The sequence below is a fragment of the Larus michahellis genome, chromosome 5 (assembly GCF_964199755.1).
Source record: "Larus michahellis chromosome 5, bLarMic1.1, whole genome shotgun sequence".
Classification (NCBI taxonomy): Eukaryota; Metazoa; Chordata; class Aves; order Charadriiformes; family Laridae; genus Larus; species Larus michahellis.
This window is the reverse complement of record NC_133900.1, coordinates 74,798,422-74,810,836: the sequence shown is the minus strand read 5'-3', so window position 1 is coordinate 74,810,836 and position 12,415 is coordinate 74,798,422. Positions and strand designations below refer to the sequence as shown.

At 41.6% G+C, this 12,415-nt stretch overlaps 1 long non-coding RNA gene across 1 annotated transcript in view; it reads right to left on the bottom strand.

Moving 5' to 3' along the window:
• Positions 1-9,279: 9,279 nt before the first annotated feature.
• Positions 9,280-12,415, bottom strand: part of LOC141743563 (uncharacterized) — a 39,114-nt gene continuing 35,978 nt past the window's right edge. Inside the window, exon 5 of the long non-coding RNA XR_012587108.1 lies at positions 9,280-11,394. This is a non-coding gene — a long non-coding RNA (uncharacterized LOC141743563). The remainder of the gene's footprint in view (positions 11,395-12,415) is intronic.

Here is a 12,415-nt window from a genome sequence, read left to right as displayed (position 1 = left end):
ACTGCAGTCCACGTCATGTTGCTTAGATCTTCACGAATGGCTTCCAGATGTCCGGTCAGGGCTATGTGAAGTGTTTAGTAATCAGGAGACCCAAACAGTAGGGTCACAAAGTGCACTGTAAAAAGGCATTGTATATCGTACACACCATGTCTTCCTGCCCCATTACTTCTCTTCCAGACAAAGCTGCCAAGTATTAGGCCCATTTTTAAACACTCATCTGTCTCCATATAAAAAGTGTTTATTACTGCATTTTCTACATTACACTTCAAAATCACAAAAGGCTTTATATACATCCTTGTTCTTACTGTACTGTGTGTTTGATTTTGACCTAAAACACCTACACTGTCAAGCTGTTGTCTGGGCCATATCTGATATGTGCTGAAGTGAGAAGCACCCTCTGTTTATTCAGTCTTACCCAGTTCCTTATACCTCACTTGTATGAAGTCATAAAACACAGGCTGAGACGTGAAAATATTGTAACACGCGTGTCAGGGTTTGGTTTCCCCTTCAAAATCCGCTTTTAACTATTCCTCATCTTCCCTTTGGTACTCAGAGCAACCATATTCAGGGCTATCCTTGATTCATTGCAACCTGCTCTGGGATTTGCTCTCCGCCAGTTTAATGAACTTATCACCTCTCATGTGCTCGTCATTACTTTTCCCCGCAACAACCTTAACATCATTCATATATTTTTACTGAAATTATCCTTGAAGTTGAACCCTTTCTCTATTATGGGTTCGGGAAAGTAAGACTTGATTTTTAAACACAATCTGGGTAACACGAATGTTCAAATTAAGAAGAAAAATCTAGCTAACAACATAAAGCAGTGTTAGCGTCATCAAGTGTAATGGAGGAAGTAATCACAATTCCAGAATAAAGGATGGAATACACAAGAAATAGACACCATTTCTCCATTAACAAAGGCATTGCCTGACCTTGTTTTCAGAATTCTAGGAAGATTAAATTTAATTATTTAAATGGAAAAGGATGGCTAATATGTTGTATATGCTGTTCTTTCGGAAACAAGTAATACCAGGAAATGGAAACACAGGATCCAAGGTGATTTTCCCTCTAGTTCTTTTCTGCAGCATTTCAAAATTCAAGATCAACTCACATACTGACAAAGATTGTATTTTACCTATTTGTGTTTATATGACTGCTAATTAATGGGGTGATGGTGAGTGCATTACATTGGGGAAGCTGGCAGAAACTGTTTGAATAATCCATTTATTCTCATTTCCTTGTCAATGAACAAGGAAAAAGAAATATAGAAACATAGACCAGAAAAAGCATATTAAGAAAATTAGTGTGGAGGAACGTTGGTTTATATGTGATAGGATGATTCAATTAAGGACCGTTACATTTTAACGGTCCCTCTCAATGCCCATTTAAGTCAAGTAACATGGTCCACTGACTTTCATCAGAATGAGTGATAGCCAATGCCGAAGTACCATTTATCACTACATTTTCACTTTCCAGGAATTGGACTGGTTATGTGTTATTTATTTAGATCTTTTACTTTCAGGCTGATCACACCTCTGCATGAAATGTCATCCATTGTCTTCAGTCACAACTCAGGGCCGGAAGGAAGCAGGGTTTGCTAGAAATGTGGGAATTCTGACAGCACACTTTGTCACCAGACTATGTGGGTTGTGAGGGCCGAAGCATCTGATGGGAACATACCCATTACACCATATTTTCTTCGTATTTCTATCAGAGGTCTAGTCTGCTAGCTGGCATTCCATCTTGCCCATGCAAACTGTATATGGGCCCATACCCCATCAGAAAGACTGCTCAAAGGCCAGTGACACTCGACCTCTCAGGCTGTCGGTGAGAGCACCTGAAGCTGTAAGAATGAGAGACTCAGGTGACCTCAAAGCATGGCAGCCCTGAGATCTTCACATCTGGGACTACTCTTGCAGCAGGACTCGGCTCCAAAACTAACTTAAGACTTTCAAGTACAGAACAAGAGCTAACAGGATCTTCCACCTCTTTTACCTGGAGATGAGGGAAACCCTTCTGACAGAGCAACCGGGTATCCAATCCTTACATTAAATAGATGTTTAAAAGGCAATCTCAGATTCTGCAAACCCTACTGCATGTGCTTATCTTTTCTCTACAAGTCTGCTGGTTTTAGCAGGACTGCTCATACACATCCAGTTGATCATGCTTTGCAAGAACGAGCCCTTTCCCCTCTTCTTTGTATCAGACCAAAGACCAGACCTCTACGGTAGAAGAATGTGATGTACCAGCAAACTTACAGCTTCTTAACATTACAGCACAAATTTAGTTGTGCTGCCCCAAGGATGATGGTCCAACACCAATCTGTGCCTGACATATTCCCTGGAAAGATGAAGAAAGGGGAAGAATGGAGACATAGCCAGGGTACGAAGAGTTTGGGTGACATGGGTTGGCTACTTCTGCTGCTGCTGGGGCTTTGGCTGGGTAGGTGGATCCCTGTCCCTGATGAGCAATGTGACTGTCCTTCCCCACTCAGCTTGGTCCACCTTCTATAGCAATCTAGATTCAATCTAGATGCAGTCCCATGGGACTGAGTTTTGCTGCTGCTCCCACCAGCTTGATGCCAAAGGTGTCTTCACATCAGAGTGGGTCTCACTGACTGGGTTAAAACCCGCAGTGAGAGCAGCCAAGCTTTTTTAGCTAGCAGAAGACCTAGATCCAGATGTGCTGGTGTTATTATGCCTGTGCATGGTATTGATCTGTGCATACATTTCAATTAGGACGTGTGCTGGTCCTGATGGATTAATTGTCTATGTGTAAATGCATGGCACAGCAGCCGCAGCTTTGTTATATCCTAGTTCTGGGGTGACAATGTGCACATGATCTTGTTGCACAGACATATTAATCATCTCTGGAGGTAGCCATTTTGTTTGCCTTTTAAATAAGACAGTTGATAATAAATGGATTATCTTTATCCCTGTGCACAACGCCATGAACTTTCTGGACTGCTATATAAATATTTAGTCCTTTTTTTTTGGCAGCCTGTCATTTCCTGTGCTTCAAACAAAGATATTACTAAACACAAACACATTTGAGATGAATGCTCAAATAAGAGTAAACTCGTCATTCTTTTCAGTGAACAAAGACAGTGGAGACCTGACAAGAACAAAACTGTTGGAGTCTGAAATGCATTCATTACTAACTGAACATGATTGTTACTCCTGTTTGTCGCTGCCTGGTGGTAAAGCAAGAGCCATGACTAAGCGATGTCAGTGATCACATAATGCCCTTCTCTGTGCATAGTCATAGTCTTCTAACAGCTATAAAAATCTCAAGCTCTCACGTCGTATAGATTTGAAAGCCTGGGATGGGCTTGGGAAGGTAAAAAGCATGGATATATTTGGACAGCAGGCCTTCTCAGGTGATACAACCCCCCCCTCTCCACCAGGTGTTCCTCCCATAGTCCCATTTGATAACCCCGTTAGTAAATTTAGAACAATAAGAGCACAAAAAGTAACATACAATCCATTCTGGCCTTGCTTTAAAAGGCCATTTTTCCAGGCAGCTGGCCAGGCTCACATTAGCCTCCTTCCTGACCTTTCCAAGTGGCAAAAAGTATGTTGCTCGCCAGTGACAGTGCTATTAACCACTGAGACCACAGAAGAATACCTGAAGCAAAGCACCATTTCAAGAATATTCATTCAAAGGTCCAGATCTCTTTGGACTGAACAGATGTTAAAAGATTTGGTTGGTTCTGCAGCTGTGAACCCCTTGCAAACGCATCATTTCATGAGAAACCTTTCCATTTTAATCGAAGACAGATGGCTTGCTGAAAGGGGCTGTGTCAGTCTAGCCTAATAACACGAATAAAGTGGTAATTATTTCCTTCTGTGCTTTTTCACTGTTTCAATGTATTTGAAACTGTTACTGTATTTGCTGGTTCTCTCTTTAGCATATAACATGAAATCCCTCAGCAGTGGTGGGTCCTTCAGATTGGATGCGGCAGCAGCAAACAGCACAAACACGTCGAGAAACTAGAAAGTGCTACAAATGTAAGAAGTGTTCCCCTTCTTTTGACATAAGCTTAGCAGAGGAAAAAAGCAGACATTTTCAGAGGAAATGGGATGCCGCTTTTCAATCAGTTCTTTACTAAGCAAAGACTGCAAGATTGTCTGCCTCCTCAAAGGTCATTTTTGTTCAGATCATGAAGCAGGGCACTAGCAGAAGAGCTTCAAAAGCAAAGAAAAGATAAAACAAAATTACTCGGAGAAGCAAAAGTGGAGCAAAACTGGAAGTCCGGAAAAGTTTAGGCAAAACCAAATGGAAAAAAAAGCCAGGAAAAAAGAAAATCTCTATTACGAAGCACAGCAATGCAACTGAGATGGAATTACTTCTACAAATAATGGTTTATAGTTGGGAGAAGACAGAATGATACAAAATATACTGTAAAGTTCACTCTTGGAGTGAACTATCTCGATATTTCTTATATTTCATATAACTTTGGAACATGTTAGAAGCTTTTAATAAGCACTGAGGCAGGCTGAAGAGAAAAGGAGAGCCCAGATGGCAAAGGTGGGAGGTTTGCAGACAAGAGAGTGGAGCTGGGGATACAAGAGAGAGGTGAGAAAGCTGCAAAGGGTCAAGGTAAAGAGGGCAGAGGTGAACTTCTGAAGAAGGAACCTGGTTCAGTTCAGTTCCTTGTGGTGATTGTATTGACCAAAGATATTTCTCTGTCCCCCCTTGACCTTACTACCTTATCCCTAGCCTATGTCCAGAAGGTTCTTCTTAGCTTTGAAAAGGCCAACTTCAGAAGATCTCAAGCTCAACCTATTTTTTAAGTATCTGATTCCAATAGTCAATTTTGTACAATTGAAGACATTTATGTTCCTCCCTGAATAGATGCGTCAGTGCTATATTTCTTTCTGTTTATCGCCCTCAGTTTTGCGTATGTGAGAAACCACAGACATCTTCCCTTTGGGAGGAAAAATCAGTCAAGTCTCCGGTTAATACACTGGAGAAAAAAAATAAAAAAGCTTTTTACCAAACGATGAGGCAAAGACTTGAGTTGATTTCAACTGGAAGCATAGACATGGAGACAACCCCCCAGACTAATTTGTGCAGAAGGACTCCTGCTCTCACAGCAGTTACTCTATAGAGCAGGGAGGACAGTGTACCATGAAGACTCTCAGACCAATGGGACCCATGGTGCCTTCTAGAGCTATCCCAAGAGCACACTGAATTCCAGGTTGCTCACAGGAGCTGGCAGCCACCACCCCTGTTGTGTCCTGTGAGCAGCTGGAGGTTTTTTTACTCTAAGGCTACTCAGCCACACACGTCCAGCATCAAAGCTCTCTGAGGACAGGTGCTACAACCCTTTCAAGAAAAACTGAAGTGAAGTTAGCAAGGTCCACCCCAGAGAAGGTAAGTGTCCCTTGGGGAGTACGCTAAGCAGTAGATACACTCTGCTTCCTCCCAGATATGCTGGCAAAGCCACCTCAGAGCTCATCCCAAAGAGGTTCCTACAGTTAGACCATGTAGCTGAAGCAGTAGGTTGTTTTTACTGGACCAAAGACAATACCCATTGCCATTACTTTCATACCCTCCTGTCACACCTCTCTCCTCCTACACTTGCTCTTAGAAGTTACATTGCCAGCTGCAGTTACCTTTAGGTTAGAAGTCACCATGAAGTTAGAACTATGACAGTGATTAATATATGAGCGATACTGCCCACCTCTTTGAAATAAATCATAAAACTACGTTTCTTCAGACAAATGCTTTTTTAGAAAAACCAAAACATACCAATTTTTCTCACCTTAAAAAAACCCCAAAATTATTGTTTCTGTTTTCCTAAATATAATTTCTCATCTTTTTTTGTTGTCACTGTATAACACCCCACTTTCTGACATAGCATCATTTTGTATACAAATGTTCTATGTCAACATCCCCTGAAAGCAGCATTTTTTAACTTCAGCTTCAATGTTGCTTCAAAGTTATCACAATGTCACATCAGCCATCTACTGCAGATCCAGCAAAAAAATTATAATATTGTGGTATTTTGCTCTGCTTTCTTGAAATCTCCCATTGAAATCACACATTGAAAATGGCCTAAATAGTAACAAAATAAAGAAAGTTGAATAATTTCTTAAGTGGAATAATTTCTCAGGAGATTAAGATAGAGGAAATACTAAATTTAAGAACACTGTGTAGGTAAACACTACAAAAGTTTCTTTTCCAGAGCCTTGCAAAAACGTAGAAGAAAACAGCCTTCAAAACCAGAAATGGGGTGAGCATAAAGCAATCCTTTTTCCCGAATCAATAAGGATGGCTACAAGATTATGAAATCAGACAAAACAGGAACAAAGTTTTCTTTCTGATGAAAGCCACAGAAAGAATTGGTGATCCAAGAAGCAGCAAAGACATTTATCTAGAGATAAAACCTAAATATTTTAAGGGGAAAAGAAATCCACAATGCAGAGGGCTTTCATTATTATTAGAGTGCTGCCAATCTTTCTAGGAAAGTAAAATACAGTTTCAATATCGTATCATTATTTTATGTGTGGAGTACGGGCTTTAATATTAACTGATTTCAGATGGAGCAGAACTGGAGTCATGATGAGTCCTTTGAGCAAGAGCGCTGTGGCATTTTCCAAAGACAGAAGACATCCTTACCAACAAAAAGACAGCATTGACAGTCACAAAACCTGGCTGTAATCCTCGGCTTTGACACTGTAATCTGTGTCAAAGGGTCAATCAGGCCACAGGGAAGCTATTTAATTTCTTTCTGATAGAGTTCATTGCAAGAACCGGCAAGGCAAGGCTTGTCTCTCTTTTGGGGTTCTCAGTGATTTGGTATAAGACCAAAGAGGTCTTGCTATAAAAAATTTTGGTTGATGAACTCGAATTTTACTGACAAATTAAGAAAAGTTTTGATTTCCTTCATCCAGTTTTGCTCGTTAATTTCTCTACCATATATTACTATTTCCCTTCTCCCATACAGTACAAAACCAATTAAATGCCATTGTCTTCAGTGGAAACAGGATTAGAAACTTTCACAGAAACTACCGGCAGTATTGTGGAAACATTGGAAACCACCATGGAAACTTGTTCACGGAGGGCATAAGAAGCATAAAGAGTTAGTCATTTTAAAAGTCATGTAAGCTGTGTGGTTAGTTCTGGCAGTGAGAAGTGAGATTCTTTAATAGACCTAATGGATGATGTCAAATTCTATGTTTAAATATTTAATGTGATTTAACTGCCTAAGAGTATCCCATTGCAGGCTGTCTGGCTTTCGAGGCACATGAAATCTGATCAGACACCGAGTGCATATAACAGCAGACTCCTAATACAGCAGCCGGTGTGGGACACAGATGGCAGCCTTCTCTCGAGGGATCTCTCTTCAGGAATGATTAGTCGGTGGCATTACTGCTCAGAAAGAAGAGAAAGAACCCAGATAAGAAACGTTAAGTGATTTCGGGTTTTCCGGTCAGTGAGCACACACGACAGAGCTTGAATTTAACAGGTACTCATCATGCTGTGCCCATGACTTCAGATTCCACCTCTAACCAGCAAGCTGCTTGAGCTGCTTGAGAAGTCTGGTGGTTTGGTTCACAACGCAGGGGACGTGTCCTCCAGTGATATAAGCTGCTACTACAGTAGGAAGATGGTACTTTTCATTATCTGAAGGCCTGTAGAATTGTGAAGATAATTTTCCAATAATATTTTATTGTTTTCAGGGAGTTCAATGGCTGGAGCTGGAATTTTGACAATGCCACTTTAAAGTGTGTGAGTGGTTTCACAAGCCTTTTTGCCCTGTGTCCTGTCCTCAAGCGTGTTTAACAAGTTTAATACCACGATGTACCACTTGAAAAATTAGTATAAAACTAATCACATCTGCCTGCAGCATTAGGCAGCCACATGTCTCCTATCTCACCGTTGTTTTCTCTGAAATTAGCCTGGAGACATGGGAAGACTAAATACCTAGCATGATTATTAAAATGATAAATCTTCCCCTCACAAAAATCACCAATATTTCAGACTCAGATGTGCTAATCAGTGGAGGAAAACTCACCTCGCATGATACTGAGACTCTAATAGAAATCAAACTATCCCTGACTTCAGCTTCATTGATTTTTGCTTTGTTATCAAAGGAATCAATATTTTTAGTACATGTATTGCTGACTAATAGACAAAACCAGTCTGCCTGGTTGAGACTATCAGTAGGGATACAGTTGTCACAAAGGGGATTTTTCTTAAAAATAGACCATCAAAAAGCCTACAACCATCATAGTTTACATTTATTACCCTCTCCTTAAAGGCTTTAGTGTGTTTACATGCAATATTTTGTCTGATGGCTTGGCTATAAAAGTTGCTGACAGTAATGTATACTCATCTTAAAAAATTACAGGCACATTAAAGGCACTGAACTCCAGTTATTGCTTTCTGAAAGCTTCCTCTGCACGATTCTGGTTATAGAAAGAAGTCTTTTCATAAATGAGAACCAACTTCATTGCTTGACAAACTGCAGCAGCATTTCAAAAGCAATCTGTGCTCTATATTGAAAAAAAGTAATAACGCAGTGCTCTGGAGGGCTGATAACAACCTCAGTGAGAAGAAATATGTAAAATTCTCTGCTGGTCTAAACTGATATGGTCTTATTGAACCAGGCTACCTTATGAAAGGTAAACTTGTTTTCTGCGTATGGCAGTATTGCCTCTTCTGTACTGGCTGCCTGGAAGGAAAACCAAGGAAAGTGGCCAAATAAAACGGCAGGCAGCCTCGGGCTCCAAGAGCCCATTTCTTCCCCTTCTGTACCAGCATGTTTGCTTATTAATCTTGCAAGAACTTTGCAAGAGGAACTTTTGCAAGAGCCCATTTCTTCCCCTTCTGTACCAGTGTGTACCAGCGAGATATTAATCTCGCAAGATCTTTGCAAGAGGAACTGGACTGGCAATGGTTCACGCCTCTGGTACTCAACAAGCTTCTGGATGGTCACAGGCTCTTTCCTTGCATATGGCAGGTTAAACCAAGTATCTACACAGCCCATATCCCATCTGCCCAGTGGTGGGGGCACTCGCAGCCTCACCGAGGTCGCTGGCAATGCATCAGGCCGGGGGTTCGTCCTGTGTCATTTGAGAATCGTAGCAACGGCTTCTTGGCAGACTCAGAAATTTCCTAAGTCTAATCTAGAGTCTAATCTTCCCTCTCCCCCTGGTACAAAGAGAAGTAAAATAGAAAGGAAGAGTGATGGTACTTTTTAGTGTAAAAATTAATGTATTTTTAAAAGATGGTGAAAACAACAAAACTGCACTTTTAACTTTTGGCTTGTTACTTTCGTTTACTAAATGTTCACTTTTAGCATTCACACACAAAGCACAACGCCGTGGTGCTATCCAGTAATAAAAATCTGCATTAAATTGAAGTAGAGAAAAATAAAGCTCAGAGGCACCCACGTTTGCTTTATTTGAATCTGTCAGAGCAAACCAAAGCAGAAGACCCTATCACCATGTAGTTATGGAAATGGTCAGAAAACAAAGGTATATCATTACAAGATGTTCCGCTGCTTGTAATTAGACAGCAAGTAATTTCCAAGGAATATGTAATTCAAGGACTTTCAGGGTACATATAATGCTATGTAAAAATCTAAAAGCCCTTTTTTCCTGTGTTTTAATTGGGACAGTTATTTGCACTTTACAGTTAATTGCAAATCACTGTCGGTTATTAAAGGTATGTCTTTTTTTTTTTCTACAGCAAAGGTGTATTATGTCAGGCAAAGGCTGTCTATATTAGAGATGGGAGTGCAAAACAGCATGTGCGCTGCTGGCTATGTGGTCTGAGATAACCCACGTTTGCTGTTTGAGTAGTTACATATGTGCGGCACACTTTGATACCTGGGCAGAAGGTATATTAGAATGGCAGCCAAGAAAAAGAAGTTAAAATAACTGCAGACTGCTTATGAACACAGAAATTACTTTTCAGGTAAGCTTGCGTGAGGAAAAGACCACACACACCCCAGCACTTGAAGTATTACAAGTTTCCTTTTTTCTCCCCCTATAAAAGAAAAAAAGGCTGTTTGCAACTACTCAGAGCCTCCTCACTTAAACCAATTATTAGTGGTACAGGCTCTCATTTGGGTCACCGCAACCCTCTGACATTGAGTAGACAGTTTTCTTCATGATCTTTGTGCTTTGCTGAACGGTGAAGCAGCTAGAGTTGCAGGTAAGTGTTGTTCTGGGTCAAATCTGTCCCAAACTGAGGCCATTTGCCCTGATATAGTGAAACATCACGTGCTTCTGAGAGAGTCAAAATCCTGTCTTCTTGTTTCCTCAACAGCTCCCTCCAGCAATTGTACTAAGCTTAGGAATTCTTACTTTGTCCCTGTACGAGGCAGAGATGGGGTCACCATCAACTAGGGGAAATGAGGAAGAGCTGCCTTCTGTACAGCAAAGGTGGCAAGAGACAAACCTAGAGTTGAAAAGAGTGGGGGACTTTGTCTACAGGAACGATGTACTGCCTGGAAAACCTGAGCCACAGAGACTGTGGCCGAGGCCGAGAAGCTACAAAGAACTAAAAAGGGCTTGAAATCACTGTGTGATTGTTGCTTCTTTTTTCCAAGCTAAAAAAAAATCAAGAAAAGAAATTCTGGCAAAAATCATCTGATTTAGCTGTTTGACCTCTACAGGGTGGGAATAGAGAACTTCACCCAGTAACAGCAGCTCACTCTCTCGAGTAGGTTGCAGTCCTCCCGTATGAGCTGTAGTAAGTTTCTGCATACAAAATCCCACCATAGTCAGTTGAAACACAACAGCCAAAATCCAACATCCCATGTAAAAGCAAAGCCACGTCCCTCTCTGGAAAACCCTCAGTAAATGTGCTTTGAGCAAGAGACAGCTTTGGAACAGAAGAATTGAACTCCTACCTCAGAGCTCCCCTAAACCAAAGCTTCCTTCTGGCAAGGAGGCTGGGACTGCGGTAGCAACTGCTAAATCAATGTTGCTTCTGCTTCCCCTTCATGCTGTCTCAGAACATATGCAGACATTTTCCTGAACCACCGTCCTTGAGCATTTGCACATGACCGTACGCAGTTGTACTCAGCTCTGTTGGAAAGCGCAGATTTTCACGCAGACTTGAGGAAAGACAGCCAAAAGTCAAGTGTGGGAGCGGGAGTCAAAGAGAAACATCCATGAATATTTCTCAGTTCAAGCACCGTGGCCTTCCTAGCGTTGTCTCAACCTTTCAAAGTAAGTAGTTGCACATGAACAAAAGCATCCGTATCCCAGCTGGCGGGTATCTGCAGTTACTGTGCATTATTAAACATTTATGGAGGAGCAGCTTCCAAGAAGACTGGGTCAAGTACAGAAGCAGCATTTTCATCTAAAGTTACCTCAGAGTCCAGATGTCATTCGGCTTGATCCATGTCTTGGAAGCTAACGGTGGCTGCAACATTTATAATTCACAGCAGAACACTGTAATTTAGTCGTGTCTGACTTTTAAAAAGTATACAAGAATTTTATGCGCATGCTATGACTTTATACTAGTTAGTGACAGGCAAAACTTCAGAAAGCCTTAACCCACCTCATTCCCCAGTTGAGAGGCCAAGACTAGGTTGTTCAACGCTCACCCCAAATTGCTTTTCAGAGGTACCTTGTTCCCCTCTTCAGCTAAGCCCAGAGATGCAGCTCTGGCTCTGGTTTGAAGCATGTGTGGATGGAAGGGTTTTAGTGACAAATGTTGTTTCAGCATGGTATGGCTGATCTCCACAGCACCTCTCGTAGCGGGAGGAGTCAGATGAGCTCCTCCGCAGGGCCATCCCGCACAGAAACCAAGCTTTAGGTGCTCCTGGCTGTCTTCTGGGCGAGCTTATTTCTATCCCTTTAGCAAAGAGGGAGCTCAGAAAGATACACTTCCTCAGGCCACGCTCCCCCCTGCCATGGAGGGGAATAGGCCTGCCAGAGAGCAATTCAGAAACTACCTCTCTTATCTAAATCACTCACACCCACTGCTTCCCAGCTCAGTGGAGACAGCAGATCCTCTCAGAGATACAGTGTTAACTTTGGTCACCAGAAGGTGAGAGAAGGACAATTTTACTGCAAAGTAGAACTTTCAGCACCGTGTTCGTCCAAATTCAGAAAGCAAGCACTAGAGCAAAACATCACTACGCTTAAATGAAAGCATAGCTTTGAATATAAATCTGTGCTGGTTATACCGGGCAGGCACAAGTACTGGCTCTATTACCTCGCTCTGAGAGGCCTTTCAAGGGGCTTCCATCCTGCTAGAAGTCACCGAAATAGTTGAATATGTCTGAAGGTTGTGAAGTTCAACCCACAAATCTCATATGACCCAACCCCCCCCAAATCTTTGTGCCTTACTTTATACTCGTCACGCTACCACACGGTTCCTTAATGCTGTTTGTTGCAGGGGGACTCAAAAGATGAAGCAATTTCTGCACTATTTTCAA